The sequence below is a fragment of the Musa acuminata genome, chromosome BXJ2-1 (genome assembly GCF_036884655.1).
Source record: "Musa acuminata AAA Group cultivar baxijiao chromosome BXJ2-1, Cavendish_Baxijiao_AAA, whole genome shotgun sequence".
In the NCBI taxonomy this organism is placed as follows: domain Eukaryota; kingdom Viridiplantae; phylum Streptophyta; class Magnoliopsida; order Zingiberales; family Musaceae; genus Musa; species Musa acuminata.
This window is the reverse complement of record NC_088338.1, coordinates 31,660,001-31,678,928: the sequence shown is the minus strand read 5'-3', so window position 1 is coordinate 31,678,928 and position 18,928 is coordinate 31,660,001. Positions and strand designations below refer to the sequence as shown.

Sequence of the window (18,928 nt, the reverse complement as noted above, 5' to 3'; positions counted from 1 at the left end):
CCCACAAGTTTCCTTGGGGTATCCCACAAATTTGCATCGCTCTATCCTTGATTCTAACTTATCGGGGTTGTGTCTTTTAACATGGGCAGGGTAGCCCTAAATCTTAAAAACCTTAAGATCAGGCTTCTTCCCATTCCATATCTCATATGGTGTAGACACTACCGACTTAGTTTGAACTCTGTTTAGAAGGTAAGTTGCGGTCTCTATGACATATCCCTAGAATAAGATGGGTAGGTCAGTGAAACTCATCATGGACCGTACCATATCTAATAGCGTACGATTCCTCCTTCCAGAGACACCATTGAGCTGAGGTGTATAAGGAGGTGTCCATTGGGATAATATCCCATGGTCCTTGAGGAACTAAGTAAACTATGTACTTAAGTACTCACCTCCTCGATCTGATCGAAGAGTTTTGATACTCTTTCCAGTTTGGTTCTCCACCTCATTCTTATACTCTTTGAATTTCTCAAAGGCCTCAGACTTGTACTTCATTAAGTACACATATCCATACCTTGAGAAATCATAAGTAAAGGTAATGAAGTAGGAGTAACCACCAATGGCATGAGTTGACATGGGTCCACATACATCACTATGTATGAGTTCCAACAGCTCAGTGGCTCGCAAGTTGGTCAGTTTTTCATGAAGACAAGGCTCGCAAGTTGCATATGACACATAGTCGAATGGATCTAGATATCCATCATTTAGTAACTTTTGAATCATTCCCTCATGGATGTGACCTAGCCTACAATGCCATAGGTATGCACTGTTCATCTCATCTCGTTTCCTCTTAAACACACTTACATTCATGATATGTGGAGTAGTGTCTAGCATAAACAAACCTTTATGCAATATTACTCTCGCCAATCTCCTCTCGGCTTTGCTAGAATTTACAAGAAATTGTAGATGTGATAAGCAATACTGGTATCCAATACCAATACACTATCACAAAAATATGATAATTGGAGATTGATCATGAATGTACCTGAAGCTTCTCCAAGCTTCTATTTCGCCCTCTCTGCAAGGTACTCTTTGCAGTCCCTCTTCTAGTACCCATCTTTGCCACAGTGGAAGCACTGACCTTTGTCTTTTGCTGGGTCTTTCTTAGCAACCTTTGCTTTACCTGGTCTGCCCTTGCCCTTTCCCTTCTTAAGGGACCTTTCTGCTTTCCTTTTCTTTCTAGTCTCACCAGTATAGAGAACTGACTTCTCTTTCTTAATAGTACTCTCTACCTCCCTCAACATATTGAGGAGCTCTGGGAGAGTCACCTCAAGCTTGTTCATATTAAAATTCATTATGAACCGTGAAAAGGAATCTGGTAGGGACTAAAGCATAATGTCCACACACAAGTTATCCTCTAGGACCATTACTAGACCTGTGAGTTGCTCTATCCACTTAATCATCTTTAGGACATGGTTCTGAACCGGTCGGTGTCCCCTCAGTCATCCTAGCGCGGAAGAGGCTCTTGGATATCTCATAATGCTGAGTCCTTCCCTATTCCTCAAACAATTTGTGGACATGAAGGAGAATAGATCTGGCATCCATCTTTTCATGTTGTCTCTGTAACTCAGGAGTCATAGAGCCCAACATATAGCACTGAGCAAGAGTGGAGTCATCAATGTACTTCACGTAGCGAGCGATCTCATCCTCGCTTGCCCCTTCTTCGGGCGTAGGCATCACTGTATCAAGGACGTACACGATTTTCTCCGCTGTGAGAACAATTCTCAAGTTACGGAGCCAATCCGTATAATTTGGACCAGTGAGGCGGTTGACATCAAGTATGCCACGTAAGGGATTTGAAAGCGACATTTTCTGAAAATAAAGATGCAGCAGAAATGAATAACATGCAGATTTTACAAGAAATAAACTATCAAGATATGAACTTCTATCTTAATATGCTCCCACTATTTTACTAACGAGTCACGTGACACCCTCAGCACATGAAACGAAAGTCTCCGACAAACTTCTAGTGGGGATCTCGAGGAACTCGACCAATCACACTAAGCCTAAAAGGTAGGAAATTCTTGCCGATCACAACTCCTTGTGATTCCTGTCCTGTTCGGCCTCCGAATCACCATGGTCTCGAGGGACTCGACCAACCATGATGCTTGGTTAAGTCAACACCTTCGTTACAAGATGAGTCTGATTTGATGATATACTCTCGAGAGACTCGACCAAGCATATCATGCCCTCAGGTCACCGGTGACATCTTTATGTCATAAGCAAGATAGCGAATCGTGATATAGGTGAGTCTCGAGGGACTCGACCAACTCAACCTACATTGGGAATCGGTTCCTATTTATAACGATGGAAGGCCACGTGGGTCAATCTAATTATCTCACGTTTACCGACTTAATATTATCGAGAGAGATGTTTCTATGATTTGGTCTCCTAATATGACATGTCACACATATATATATTTAATATATATCTACATCACATGCAAATATATATATATATCTAGTATGTGTATAAGCAATCACACCAGATGATCATGGACCATAACCTAATGTGATTAGGCCCGAGCCAATAGGCCTAATCACTCACATCAAGATCTATGTGTGCAACGGTGCATCTCTATGCCCTGTGATCGTCCATCTCGTCCTCGTTGGTTCCGTCGACATCTTGATGCATCTTCATGCATCGCGATCGTCCATCTCGTGGGTCCCGCTATCGCATCCACGCTCCCGCTGTGCCTCCTCATGTGATTACAATTTAATCATAGGCACGCAGACCCGACAATAAACGAGAAATATAATGGAGGCTCGCAGACCTCAATAATAATAATCACAAGTACACACATCACATGGTCCATGATCATCCGTCCACACATCATACATCAAATGTATAAATAATCAACATCATGTAGGACTACTAGATAATGATAAAAAATAATAATCAACTAAACATTTTAATTAATTAGTATTTTATGAAATCAGGGACATATAGGGAAATTTATGAATTTATAGGGGTATTTTTTGTAATTTAGATAAAAGGATAGAATTTAAATTTATGAAATTCACGGGGGTTAAACTATCTTTTTGCCCAAGAATGCCCTAATGCCCTACTCCCCTACTGTCGTCGCCACCGCTGCCGCCGCCACCCTACTGGCGGCACGCCCGCTGGCGGCGCTTGCCGTTGCAGGTGGGCGCCGCCGCCTCCGCGGGTGGTTCTGCCGGCGGGGCAGCGCCCGCAGGCGGTGCAGCCCCTACAGGTGGGCGCCCCTACGGGCTTCGTCGCCTCCACGGGCAGTTCTGCCCGCGGGGCAGGCAGCGCCCGCAGGCGGTGCTATCCCGCTAGGCGGCCGCCCCTGTGGGGGGGGGTTTTGCTCGCGGGAGCAGCGGCGGCAGGCGGCGCTGCCTTGCGGCGCCTCACCCCGCGGGAGAAGCGGCTGCAGGCACCTCTGCCCGCGGGCTGCCAACCCTGCAGGACGCAAGCCTACTGTAAGCAGGTCGTCGGTCGGCTGCTGCAGACCCCCTATGCTGCCTGCCTGTAGCTGCGTTGCACGCACGCAGATCGAGGGCAACAACTGTTGCTGGCCTTCCTTGTTTTTGCGTCAACGATTTTAACATCAAAATTCTTCCTAAACACAACACACGCAGTTCAAAACCAATCATTCGCATGAACAACCTGGCTCTGATACCACTGTTGGGAAATCTTGGGGGCGACATCACATGCACAGCGGAAGAATAAGAAAACAAAATCCCCAATTCCCAAAGAGATGTTCGTCATCGTGCGAAGATTGGTGTGCAAAATCTGCGAAACTTAAAACTGCGTATAGAGTATATTGTGTTACCTAGGGAGATCGTATATCCCTATTTCCTTGCAGATCTTTTGGAGAGGGTGAAGGAGGTCAAGCGTCCTCCTCTCCAGCGGTGATCCACACAGCAGGGCTGCGACGATGCTCCTCAAAACTCCAGGCCTGCTCTGAGGTGGAGAGGGAGAGGAGAATAGGAGAGGCAAGCAAAGGCTCTAGCCTATGAGGCTTTGAATCCCTCCTATTTATAGAGGTCCCCTATCAAACCCTAATGGATCCTCACCTAGTGGGTATTGGATCTGCATCCAATAAGACAAAGGCTCCGTCAGATATCTCATATCCGAACCTCTACTCATCGCAATGCCTACCATATGTGTGTGACCCTCTAGGCTCAATATCGAGCTGGCCGTGAGTCATACCTGTCAGAACTCCTTCTAACTCAGTGAATTATTATCTCTATAATAATTCACTCGACTCATCGACTACGGACGTACTAGGCCACTACGCCATAGTCCCTAGATGATACAGGAAAATCCAATCCATTGGACTTGTTTATCCTCAGTTACCATGTACCTATAGTCCCTCATCCATCTAATATCCCAGAGACCGTATATCGAGCATGGTGCTGTCAGACCCATACGGTTTCTACTCGAGTCTCGCTCTAATCGGATTCTCCCGGAGAACTCTTTCTCTCTCAACCCGAATGACCTTGGCCAGGGATTTGTCTGAGCAAGAACACATGGGATATTCCTCTCATGACGCCGAGAGTGGATGATCCTCTATTGACACTTAATAGCCCTCGTAAGGTCGACTACCACTCCCAATGACCAGCTGTACTAGATCTGGGACAGCCAAACCTATAAATCTGGTATCAAAGAGTGGGGCACTCATACAGGACATCCTTGGTGTCTCAAGTCTAAGGACTAGATACACCACTAGGACTACGGAATCGCTGTCTAATAATAAGGCATCATCAACCATCCAGCATTCCGTAAGCGGATCAATTAGTGAACTCATTCTCCAATAAGCACCTGTATTGTATCCCTAGTGTCCCTACACGAGCAGCTATGAGACTAGTTGCATCCATCATATAGACGGGTATACAACACATTAGTTTGTCCGGTTATCACGATGTCCCTCTCGAGTAACCTATGACCGAGATTATTTAGGATATGTGTTTAAAGGTGAATCGATCTCATTATCGTGATCTCATCACGATCCGATTCTCATTGCACAAATCCAAGGACATCACAATATATATATGCATATATGCAATAGTTATAAAGTGATATATGCCAAAATATAATAAGCAAAAAGATTTTGTATCAAGTCACATGTGCTATCACTCACGTAATTGGCTTGTTGGGCACCTATGACTAGCACATTAGACTTGCTAAAATGATTTAATATGGATAGTTCGAAGGCTATCAATACTCCTATGAGTACCTCCACTAAGTTAGACATTGATGAAGGTGGAGAAAGCTTTGATCAAAAAGCTTATAGGGGTATGATATGTAGTTTATTATATCTCACTGTAACTAGATCAAACATCATGTTTAGCATAGGACTTTGTGCTAGGTTTCAATCTAACCCCAAGAAATCTCATTTAAAAGCTATCAAAGGGATTTTTAGATACCTAAAAGGAACTCCTAAACAAGGACTATGGTATCCAAAATCTAAAAATTTTGAATTGCTTGGTTATGCTGATGCTGATTTTGTTGTTTGCCAAACAGATAGAAAAAGTACATCCGGAACATGTCAATTTTTAGGACACACACTTGTCTCTTGGTCTTTCAAGAAACAAAACTCGGTTGCATTATCCACAATCGAAGCTGAGTATATTGCAGTAGGTGCATACTGTGCTCAAGTTATATGGATAAAAAATACTTTAGAAGATTACAAAATTCTTCTAAAGAATATACCTATAAAGTGTGATAATACAAGTGCAATATGATTAACAAAAAATCCTATTCAGCACTCTAGAACTAAACATATTGATTTTAGGCATCACTTTATATGAGATCATGTTAATAATCATAATGTAATCTTAGAATTTATCGACATGAAACATCAATTGGCTGATATTTTTACAAAATCTTTGATTGAGGAACAATTTGATTTTATAAGAAAAGAATTAGGTATACTAAATTTCTCAGATATATTAGTTCCTCTTTAAATTTTTCTCTGAATTTTCTTATCAAATTCTATTTTCTAAAATCATTCACTTGAATCATGAACTAGTGGTATGTAATCGAATCTTATACTATATTTGTGTAAGAATTTTATATGATGCATGAAATTATGGTACGAATTTTATATGATGCATGAACTTATGTTGCAAATTTTTACAAGAATAGATTTTATGATGTTTGTATAAATGAGTGTGTGCACCTCATAATCCTGCAAGAAGGAACCATACAATGTCAGCACTACACCTCAATGCAAGCAGTGCTCACTGCCTGTAGGCGGTGGCACCGCCTAGTTGGTCACCCGTTGTAGGCGGTGGCACCGCCTAGTTGGTCACCCGTTGTAGGCGGTAGCATTGCCCAACTGGTGGTGCCACCGCCCACAACCTGCCCTATATATAGAACATGCTAGGGCCGGTGGTAGAACAGACCCAACCCATTCTACACTTCTCCAAAGAGCCCCAAACCTCTTGATCCTCTTGCTCTCCCTCTAGCAACTCAAAAAATCCTTATTTTCTACTAAATCAAGGATCAATCTCAAGTAACCTTTTGGTGATCACAAGAAGGAAAAACTAATAAGGTAATCCCTAAATTGATACCCCCTTTGCATTACTTATTTTTTGTCTCTTATTTGTCTTCATAATTGTAGTCTCTATGGCTTCTAGAAGATCCTCAAGGGATAAAGTGAAGAGGAGATTAGATGAAAACTATGACTCCCTGCTTTTCGATTCTTATCAACATGCCCTTAAATTTCCAACTATAGAATCTAGAAATGTTTTGAAGGGTAAATATGGTGATTTAGAGGAATTAAGTGATTTGGAATCTATTCAATGGTCTGCTAACCTAGATATCCTACCAATCCTTCAAATATGTGAACCTATCTATCCTAGACTTGTTAGATTGTTCTATAATAATTTGCATTGTGGATGAAAATGATAGGATCTTCACGTATCTCTTAGGACATCATATACCCATTACAAATAGCATAATTTATAGTCTCATAGGAATTATGGAGAAGGAAAGAGGTTGTTATTTTAGAAGCCAATGGGATGAAGCATCAGTTGGGACCATTTATTCTAGCCTTAAGAACCATCTTCGGTAATCCTAATTTGTCTATTCTTCCAAAAAAGCTGTGACATTTATTACCTTTCAACACCAAACTACTTTATCACATCTTGATAAGTATTATAATTTCAAAATAATATCATCACGATGAAGTTAACCAAATGGAAGTAGGAACGATATATTGGATTATGAAAGGACATAAAAATTGTTTTGGCTACTAATTCAACAAAATATAATTGAACTATCGAAAAAGGATATGATGCTTCCATATGGTGGCCTGATCACAAGACTAATTCATGCTCATGACATAGTTATCCCACTTGACGAAGAAGTTATGAAACTAGATAGATTTAATGTCATAAATAGAAACCTACTTTGAAGATTGAGGTATATATTCAGAAATGAGATATGGACTAGATTACCTAAAAGAACTTATCCCCTTCCACCAGAATCAGAACCTGAAACACCAATATTTAGGGGTAATCAATCTCCTCCTACTGGTCCTTTTGAGGTAATACCTCCAGCAGAGCAAGTCCCCCCCTTATCTATCGACGACATAGGGACTTGAATGGATTGATTTGAACAACGTCAAGATCAAATTTTAATTGAGTTACAGCAGATTCATCAACAGCTTAATACCTTGTTTAGATATTTTGACTTACCACCACCTGAATAAGCTGTATATGTCTTTCTGCTAATGACAAAGGGGGAGAAGTGGACAAAATTCCTCTCTTTTATTGTTGTTTACTTTGATGTTGTAATCTTATGTTGTTTATGATGTTGTTGTTTACTTTGATGTTGTAATCTTAAAATGTTGCTTTGATGTTGAAACTTTAATGCTAAAAACTTCTATGATATTGTGATCTCTTCAATGCTAAAAATTTCTATGATGTTGTGATCTCTTCAATGCTAAAAATTTCTATGATGTTGTGATATCTTCAATGCTGAAAATTTCTATGATGTTGTGATCTCTTTATCATACAAATGATACATTATTAGATTCTTAATATTCTGAACTTTTGAATACTATAATGCAATAATGATGATATTTCATGCAAGTAGTGATGAAAGGCTATGCCGAAACATTTTATTATGCATTAAGTGATTGTGCATTTAATATCTTGATAACTTAAAATTATGGTGATGCACAAGTGATTTCTAATTTTGATCAAAGCTTGAATTCAATGCTGTGAATTCAAGTTTGTATAGCATATAGATAGGGGGAGTTAAGATTAACTCCACCAATTAATTGTCATCATCAAAAAGGGGGAGATTGTTAAATCTCGGATTTTGATGATGAAATCAATTGATAAATTGTTTGCCCTATCTATGTGTTGAGATAAGTGTGCAAGATTAACTACGATAGTAGTAAGGCATAAAGCAGATGATGAGCTAGAATCAAAGATTCAGACGATGTACCGGGAGCTCGCCGAGAGCTCGTCTGAAGATTGCCGAGAGTTCGTCGGAAGTGCGCCGGAAGACTCACCGAGAAGTTCGTCGGAGGATCGCTAAGAGAAATCGACATACCGGACTAATCGCTTGCCTTTATCGTAGTTAGTACATTAGTTGAGTTAGGATTGGGAGGTAATCCCACTAACTCAGATAGGGGCCAACTGGGCCCTCAATAGGGCTGATTTGGGCTGGACTGAACAGCCCATTTAGCATTTGAAATCACAATCGGTGGTGGCATCGCTTGGGACTTGGTCTCCCAAGTGTTCTGGATGGTGGTACTGCCCAGACTGGGCGGTGGTACCACCGACGGTTAATGCTGTCAAGCGGTGGTACCATTAGAGCTCAGTCTTCGAGCTCTGTCAAGCAATCGTACTGCCCAGATTGAGTGGTGGTACCGCCTAGTGTCAGTCTGCAAGAGGTAGTACCGCCCAATAATGGCGGTGGTACCGCTAGTACCCTAAAATATAAGGGAGTGACACTTTTTGACTCTAATTCAAAAGCCATTATGGGGGCCTATAAATATCCCACCCTTTTCTGTATGAAAGGGTAACAAAAGTGCAATTGATAGTGTGAAAAATTCTAAATGTTTGGGGTGTTAAAAGTGTTGTAAAAGTGAGAAGTGTCCTCCTCCTCCCTCTCTTAGCTTTGTAACCATTCAAGAAAGAGGAGTGAGACTTATGTTGAATCTTATATTTTGATGATGAAACTAATTGATAATTGTTTATGATTTAATATGTATTTTTAATGATGCAGGATGCTTCGATCAGGATGAGACAATTAAAGCAGGAAGAATCATGTTGTGCCGAAGGAAAACATGTCAGAAGATTGGACGTCGAGCCAGTGGATCGGTCGATCTATCGACAAAAGGCTTCGGGCCATAGATTCGGGCATCGGGCTAAGAAGAGCAGATATTACGCCAAGGATATCGGAGTTGCAGAGTCAACTGGCCGATTGGACAATAGGCCGCAAGAGAGGACGATGCGCCAAAGAATCGGATGAAGCATCGAGGGACCAATGACATGCTGGACAATATGATTAATGCTTAGTATTAAGTGTCTAGATTGATGTTTTTACATATGCAGGATTAACTACGATAGCAAGGCATGAAGCAAAATGAAGTCCCGGAGTCAAGGACGCAACTTCGTTGGGAGTTCGAGAGTTAGTCGGAAGTCCGAATGTTCATCGAAAGTTCTGGTGGAACCAGCCGAGAAGTCTTGAAGCTTGCCAGAGAAGCTCATTGGAACTCTCCAAGAAGGTCGTCGTGAAGTCTAGGAGCTTGTTGGGAGTCCGTCGGAACATTATCGAGAGATCATCGGAAGTTCATTGGAAGATCACCGGAAGCTCACCGGAAGAAATCGGACTTATCTTGCTCAGATTATGACTTATATTTCATAGTTAGTACATAATTGAGTTTGGATTTGGGCCAACCCAATTAGGGGCTAGCTAGGCCCATGTAAGGACTGTGTTGAGCCCAATGAGAGGCCCAAACAATGCCCCAAGAGGTGACACCATCATGGCACAGTCTTCGAGACTTTGTCAAGTGATTGTACTACTAGTCTGGGCAGTTGTACCACCCCTAGCAGGGTGCCAGGTGGTGGTACCGCTAGTTTGGGTGGTGGTACCGCCCAGCACAGCCCCCCAAGCAGTGGTACCGCCTAGTTTAGTGTCAGTGTCAGACTAACACTGACGGTGGTACCACCCGTGCCTGGGAAACCCAGGATGAGATTTTTTAGGCTCCAAGTTTGAATCAACTTGAAGCCTATAAATACCCCTCTCATCCCTGGTTAAAGCACACAAGCTCAGAGTATTCAAAAGTGAGAAAATGCTGCTGTAATCTCTTTAGAAATTCCCTCCTCCACTCTAAGTTTAGAATTCTATAAGAGGAGTGTGAGTGCTTATAAGGGTTGTCTCCTAAACCCGTGAAAATGAGAAGAGGGGTGTAAAAGGTGGTTGGTCTTTACCTATTGAAGGAAGACCTCTAGTGGATGCCGGTGACCTCGTCGGAGGAGGAAGTCGAAAGTGGATGTAGGTCACGTTAACCGAACCACTCTAAAATATGGTTTGCATTTCTATTGTTGTCATTTACATACTGCAAACTACTTTACTTAGTCACTATCCTTCTATATGCTTTTAAGTTAAGTTTCTGAAATCATTTTCAACGTAAATAGATTTTATCATACGAAAGTTTTTGAAGACGTGATTTTTCCGCTGCACTAAATCAACCCCCCTCTTAGTGCCGACCCCGAGCCTAACAACTTATAAGGGTTATCTCCTAAACCCAGTAAAAGGAGAGAGAGCTGTAAAAGGTGGTTGGCCTTCGCCTATTGAAGAAAAGCCATTAGTGGATGCCGGTGACCTCGACGAAGGAGGAATCCAAAAGTGGATGTAGGTCACAACGATCGAACTACACTAAATTCTGGTTTGCATTTTGTCTTGAGCAATTTACCTTTCTTGCAAACTACTTTACCTTCTTACTGTCTTCTCTTCGCTCCAATACGCTTTCAAGTTAAAATCTTTACGAAATGATTTCATCGGAATCGGGTTTAATTGAAATGAAGACTTTTGAAACGAATAATTTTTCTACTACACTAATTCACCCCCCCCTCTTAGTGCCGCTCTTGATCCTAACACTTTGAGATATTAGATGAATAAAGGATTATAGATATACGATAACTAAGGGCAAATAGGTCCAATGAATTAGATCTCATTGTATCGTTTGAAGATTATGGTATAGTGGCCAAGTATGTTCATAGTCGATGAGTTAGTGAATTATTATGGGGATAATAATTCACTGAGTCAGAAGAAGTTCTTAAAAGTGTAATTCATGGCCAGCTCAGTATTGAGTCTAGAGGGTTATATATAGTGGACAATACAATGAATAGAAGATTGGATATGGGATATCTAATAAGGCCTTGTTTTAATAGATCCGATGAGACCCAATAGAGCTTACAGTGGTTATTGGATGGGGATCCAATATCTTTTAAGATGAATGTACATTATAAAACTATACAAACATGCATCGAATGCCCAAAAGACCCAACTGAAACATTCATCCTTTATAATAATTAAACAAATAATCGTTTCATGAACATGAACTTTTAACTCAAATAGGAAATATATTAATTCACCATATGATTCATTAAAGTCTTCATGAACTTCATTTCACATGCCAAATATGGGTTTCTATATGAAATCACCACTCGAATTTGTTTTTAATATATGATCATCTTAGGAGTATATTGTTCATTTACAAGAATTTATTTTTTTATTGTATATTGACAAGTCATAAACTTGTCAGTGCAAAATGGATTATCTCAATTTTCTCTAGGCATATTGCATCGGTGTTCATTAATGAACTTTGTAATTTAACATGTATTACCTTCATGAGCAACTATCATCCATTTACAATGCTCAACCTTATATCATGCTTTAAGTTTGTAACTTTTACAAACAACAATTTTTATTTCAAAACTTTTTCTTATAACATATTTTTGCAAAGCTCTTTTTAAACTCTGAAATAGCTTTAAATACGTACAAAACATTAAGGAATTTTATGTTAAATATTACAAATAAATTATAATATTAAATATTATAATATCAATAAATTCTACATTTGATATATTCTTACCTATCCAATATATAACTCATTGATGACAAGTTCATCTTTATCTAGATAGGGAGCTAAAGCAATAAGATTAAAAATCTTCTTTCATAATCTTATCCTCTAAGAGATTTTTATATATATCTGGATTAAATTCCTTAAATTCATCAACAACATCATGGGCATCAAATATATTATGATCTATATCTTCCTTGACTTCTTTTGTTATTCTCCTCTCAGCTCAATTACAAATGTCTCATTCAAATTAAAATTACAAGTTTGAGGTTGTGAAAAAGAAGATCCTTCAGTTTGCTCTTATAGCTCATGATTGCTTCATGTTTGAAGTTATAGAAATAGATCTTTCAATTTGTTCTAGTATCACATGATTTCCTAAAAGTACTTTTGATTCTGGTATCTCCAAAGGTTCTCATCTAAAATACTGTATAGTTCATTTGGAAGAGGATCATCTCTATTTAAAGTAATCTTATTTTATTATTTAAATGATATTAAAAAATAATACCAAACTATTATGAATGAAACAAAGATTTATTTAACTAATATTCTATATTTTTTGTTATTTCAATGAATGATTTAACGATGCATCGAACGATTGATCGATGTAGCCAGCGCTTAAGTGACGTTACCGATGCTTCAGTGACACTCTGAAGGATGGCATTGAGGCTTCAACAACATTGTGAAGACTTCATTGATACAAGGGTTAGTCTCGCAACCATTCCACATTCTGCTTTATAGCCTTGCATGTCGCAAATGAAGCCTTCAACCATAGCCAAGCCTTCCACCTGTAGAAGATGCACCACACAAAAAGAGGGAGGACGCAACAATTCAGCGATGCTCCACAAAGCTAAATGGGGATAGGCTGACACATTGCTGATCACCGAGGCTTCACAAGGCTTTGTCGATGAATGGGGCCGATCACTATTGCAAGGAGGAGGACATTGACGTGATGAGCAGGGACTTGGTGACGGTGAAGCTAGGGCTCCATAGCAAACCAATGGGGTTGCGACGCACCATTGATCATAGAGTCTCCGTAAGGCTTCCTCGACGAATGAGATTAATCACCGCTACGGTAAGGAGGATGTTGGTGCAACGATCGAGAACGTTGGTGATGGTGAGGCTAGGGCTCCACAACAAACCGATAGGGTCGTGATGCATCGCTGATCATCGACCCTCCGCAAGGTTGCCTCGTCGAACGAGGTTGATCGTCATTGTGGGAAGGAGGATTTTGGCAATGACGATGAAGGGAGGCTTCCTTATTTCATTTCTTGATCCATCATTAGATAGCGTCGGGTAATTTGAGAGAAACCGACTTAAGAATTTCTCCAACTCACATGGTCGGAAATGAGTGGTGACATGTTGCATCTCTATTGACTTTGTTTACTCAAGTCATGGTCGATAGAGGCCAAGCAAGAAGCTTCCATTGTTGAGCAACTTTAGTGGAGACATATTGTTGCTGAAAGATCTCTGTGGATACCAAGTGATGATGCAGGTTGAAGGATGCTTCAATAAATATCATTGTCTATGACTGTCTAAGTCTTTACTACTGGCTGATCTTTGTTATTGTTATTATTATTGCTATTATCATGATTGATCATATGAAAGTCCAACAGCTTGATGCTACAATTGAGAAAATCCTCCAATCATGAACTTGTTTAACTTAAAAGAGGAACAAATAATTTAAACACTCATGAAACTAAAATCATAGGATTTTGTTTTTAGTCATTATTTCTTTGCTTTGCTTGTTTGTGAAAAAGAGGGCTTGAAAAATAATATGATAGTTCTGTCAATGATATATATGGATAACAAATACATATCACTTCTTAGCTCTCAGACGTTTATAGAGGGTGTTTATTATGAATACCATGACTCTGTTATCCAACTTCTGCAGAATTGCAGGCTTTTATAATTCTATTATCCATCTAAAGATGGGCTATACATCCTTCGTATCAATTGATACTATTTCCTATATGTTTAGAATTGAATGAGTAAAAGCATATAGCTGTCGTGAATCCAATGCTGGAGCACTTGTTTCTGTAGCTCCTTAATCACACACCACTTGGGAACTGGAATGTTAATTCTGTCAGTTCAATGAAATCCAATGTAACTACTGGTGATGGCTGTAAGGAAGTGTGATTCTTTCTTCTCTTCTCTCAAGACCACTGGTCACGAGACAATAACAGAAGTAAATGAACAAAGAACACGCAGAGACTCCCAAGAGACTGCCACTATGCTTTATATTCCAATACAGAAGCAGTTGATTCACAGATCAAAAGCTTCACAATAAACATCCAACATCTTCTCAAGCCCTATATAAAATGTAATAGTGTGCTAGATCATCACAACCAATACATGTCTACTAAAGCAAGTCAAGCATTCATATCTTGTCTCTGTGTCTATCCCTTTCCCTTTTACACACACTTCGCTGGCATATGAATTTTCTATAATGTTTGTTGATATTTACTATTGATTCTTCATACGGTTTGCAAGCAAGGAGAAGTTTTCCAATGGGCCATTCCATAATAAAAGCTTCATCATCAGATATTATAAATATATTGGACATTTTTCTGATAGCTTAGCTTATAGCCTATTCAAAATATTTATATGGGATATCATAGCAGGTTATGTGGGGCGAGTTTAAATCCTACAGCTTTCTATTTCTCGGTATTTAATTAAAAATATTTGCATAATATTCAATGTTCATTTAGGTTTAAATCATATATTTGAGTGTCCTTCATATGTCAAACCTAAAACAAGTTGTCTTTGAGCTTATAAATACATTACATGTATTTTTAAACTAGGATTATAAGAATGACTGCATACAAGCGAGGAAGGCAACAAATTCAATGATATCAGAGTGACAAATATTTAATAAAGATGAAGTTAATTCCTTGTTCTATTTGTCACGCCATTCATTTAAGACACTCATCATGGCAATACACATTGCATCATATCAAGAAGTAATGTCAGAGTTATCCACTTGTCTAGGAGCATATAAAAGAAATTTTTACTTGACTAATATTAGCATACATGATGATGGCTTCTACAGACTAATTTTGTTCATAAACCATAGTTTTGTTCTCATATACTTCTAATTAAAAAGCCATATATTTCTTGTTCTTTTTCTTTTCATCATTTTGTTTACACATCTAGTTTCCTTCCCTTTGTACATAGAGAACACATTGCTGACTGAACACACACATGGAAAGAGACTGACCTCTCTTTCTCTCTCTCTCTCTCTCTTAGTTGTCTCCCCAAGATCACCAGCAGAGCGTCCAATGCCCAACTGGCCGTCTTAATTTTCATCTGTACCGAGGAACACAAAGACCGGGTGAAGGATGGCAGGGGCACAAGGACAAAGCTTGCCTGTGATCTGGCTCTCCTTCCTCCACAGCTACTTGTTTCATCTTCTTCTTCCTCTACCTGTCTCTCTTATATATACTACAAGAAGCTAGTCCAGCACCACTTGAACACATAATCGATAGAGCAATAGTAGAGTTGATTCAGGTCAATGAGCTCCGAGTACAGCAGTGGTTGCCAATCGGGTTGGACCTTGTACTTGGCCCACTCTTTGGATGACCAGAACTCGCTTTACCACCACGACGGTAGCTCCTTCCGTGGAGAAGAAGAGGAGGACTTGTCCATGGTCTCCGATGCGTCCTCTGGGCCGCCACTGCTGCATGGAGATGATGACCATGGCTGCTGCTATCACAACTCCGACACTTGCCTTCACACTGCTGCACCTCCAAGTGCTGCACTGGGTGGTGATGGTGCCAAGAAGAAGAGAGCTGTAGCACCTCAACGGAAGGAGTACTCCGCTGCTTTGGATGACACCGCCAGCTCCCAACTCTTCAGCAGTTCTGAGGCATGCTGTAGCTTCTGTTCTCTGTCTCTTCCTGCTTTTGCCTATCGTTGACCTCTTTGAAAATCCTCTTTCTGATCACAGAACAGCTTCCATGACTGCAACAACCACCAGAAGCAATCCGTGGAGGGTCTTTTTGACTTCTCATGCAGCTTCTCCACTACCCACTTTCGAGTACATTCCAGTCTTTCCTTCTAATTTTGACATGTTGTGTTCCTCTACTCCACTCCCTAATGATTTCTAACAAGAACAAGATTTTGCAGGCCAGGCCTGCATCACAGGAGCAAATAGGCTACTCTCAATCCTCAACTTGTGTCAAGCCAACCCTGTCAAAACCAGTTAAGTAGTGACTACAATTGTGGACATGTTATTCCAAGAACAAACACTTCTCTGCTTACCTGTTTGTGTTGTGTCAAAAGGTATCAAGGAAAGACGGAGGGAAAAAAGGAAGAAGATACTGAAGGACCTTATGCCTACATATCTCAAGAAGATCTTCCTCTGAGGGCTCGAGTGTATTATTATGGCTCCCTCTGTTGCTTTTTCTTTTGGCATGTCAATGCAGCGTGAGGCAACCTGAGAAAATGGGAGGATAAGAATTAAGTTGTTTTCCGTTTTCTGCTGTATGATTCCCTTGTCAAGGGAGGAGGTAGCAAAATGAAGCTTTGTAGGATGTGTTCAGTCTGTTGTCCACACCTGTGTGTGGTGTTGGAATTAGCCACTAGGCTCCGTTTCCTTCTCTACCACCTACCCACAAGCATCACATGCATTTAAATGAATGAGGCCCCAGCGAGAATCCACAGCAACCCAACCTGCAGCTCAGGATGAGGATAAAGACCCAGCAATTAGTCCTCTTTCGATTGGAAACAGCATGATCAGATGCATAATTGTATTCACAACCTTAATCATATGGTAAAATGACTATGTAGCTAAGCGATGATACATAGATGAACGACTTGAAATTGCATGGGGATACATGCACAAGTTCTTTCATCCAAAGAAGCCCAATGGATGAGCAATTGAATAACCAGGTTGGCACAAGACACTCCCAGCCGATGTGAAGATGCCAAGCATATCTAGCTAGGATTCTATGTTGGCTTGCCTGTGATATTTGAGGGCAAAGTCTTAAGATGTCACACTCTAAAATTAATCTAGCAAAATTTAGGTGTTAAAACTTCAATTTGGTACCAATTAGGTGTAACAGAATTTTGTCGTTGAATTTGTCCAAAATGTCCCAAGAGGTGTCAACATGATCTGAGTTGTTGAAGGACCTAAATGTTTCAGATTTATCAGATCTTCAGAATCTGAACTCTCAGGAGCTAATTTCATTTGCTTCATCGTCCCTCACCTCAGTGTAACTTCTATTATGATTTCCTCCTCCATAATGTTTTGGACATCCAAATTCCAAAGTCGTCCCCGTTTGCAGCTGTTCCAGATTTATGTGCTCGCCATGCAGATACTAACTAAAGCAGCTTTAACTCTATTTCCTGTCTGCTCTATTGATCTACCCATCGAGCAGAAAAAGAGGTGAAAGGAGAACTCAGCAACTTAGCCTGGAACGTTAACCCATATCCGACGTTCTGTTCCCCTCCGGTTATATCATAGGATGGTCCGCACAAACTACGTGCAGAGAACAGATCCTCTCTCTCTCTCTCTCTCTCTCTCTCTCTCTCTCTGGGAACAAATGGACATTATCAACATTGTCTTTTATCCATTTCATCTCTCTTTCTTGTGTTATTTCATTCCCTGCTAACATCCACACGACAGTGTTGTCTTCTCCAGCTAATCCAGAATATAGGCGTTGATCTTTGTCTCCTCAAAGTATATATATTCCTCACCTGGACGTCGAAATCCGCTGGTTTCCATGCGCACACATGCACATGCTATTCATGCGCTACAAGGTAGGCCTCATGAGCACCACTCCACGCGGAAGAGATTAACGAAGAACAGCTAAATCAGGCATACCACAGTGTCAGCATAGATGAACAGATTCTGTCTCGTCTACATCGCTAACTTTTAAATGAACTGCCTGAGATCAATAACGTAAGATGATGCATAGCAGATTGGAGAAATCCTGCGGCAGAGTAAAACAACACGAGTAATCTTGTAATGACTCCATTCTACTTGTTAAGTTGACCCACATGCAACTTTATGCATCTGATAGTTCTCGTACATCCTTCAGCTAATTTTGCCGCCACCGAGTCTCAGTGACAGTGTCGTTTTGCGGGGAACAACTGTTGATGTTTAATTGGAATTTATTGGTGTTTATTGGTTTGCATCACAAGAGATGGTCCCGTAGTTAATATTGTCCAATTCAAAAGCTCAAAGATATTAAATTGACATGGTGAAATGTTCATGCACTTAGGTGGATACAGGCAGTAGGTGTTTACCTTCATTTATGGCCATGGCCGGCACTTGGCGGACTTTTACGAAGCTGTGCTGTGCTGGGAACATCTGCATCTCTGTGATGTTGCATGATATGTATCTTAACTGCGGCATGTGAATTATTGTACTCTTGTTGCACGGTGAGGTACCTCAGGTGCTCGACCTTCCCCTTCTCCACCGCGCTTGGTGCAGATCACAGCTAAACCTGTTGTTGGTGCCAGCCAACCTGATGCAGGAGATGGCCCTCCCTTCCCCCCCCCCCCACCCCCCACCCCTGCACAGCCACTATTCCTTCCTCGGGTCGTCACTGGAGCAGGGGTGAGCGCGAGTTGTAAAGCTGCCACTTGCCTGTGGTGAGGAAGCGGATGGAGTCCGTGGAACGTCTTCGCCGCCCGCCCACGTCCTACTCTTCCGGAGCCTTGTGGACTTACCAGGTGTTTGTTTGTTTGCCTGCGTGAATTCGCTGGTACGGGACGCACTCCTGTTGTTGGAATTCGTTCTTCTCGTGCTCCACTCGGCTTGTTTCGTTGCGGAAGAATTGGGAGTATGGATGAGTGGATACTAAACTAGGGAAAATAGTATGGATTTGGTCCCATCTAAACCCTTGATTT

At 40.8% G+C, this 18,928-nt stretch overlaps 2 long non-coding RNA genes across 2 annotated transcripts; one reads left to right on the top strand and one right to left on the bottom strand.

Annotated features, from left to right (window-relative positions):
• Positions 1 to 15,162: 15,162 nt before the first annotated feature.
• LOC135598165 (uncharacterized) lies at positions 15,163 to 16,470 on the bottom strand. The gene is made up of 2 exons (XR_010481507.1): positions 16,334 to 16,470; positions 15,163 to 16,261 (listed from the first exon to the last, which is right to left on the bottom strand). It is a non-coding gene; the product is annotated as an uncharacterized LOC135598165 (long non-coding RNA).
• LOC135598166 (uncharacterized) lies at positions 16,018 to 16,450 on the top strand. Its single transcript, XR_010481508.1, has 3 exons — positions 16,018 to 16,109; positions 16,199 to 16,273; positions 16,355 to 16,450. It is a non-coding gene; the product is annotated as an uncharacterized LOC135598166 (long non-coding RNA).
• Positions 16,471 to 18,928: the final 2,458 nt, after the last annotated feature.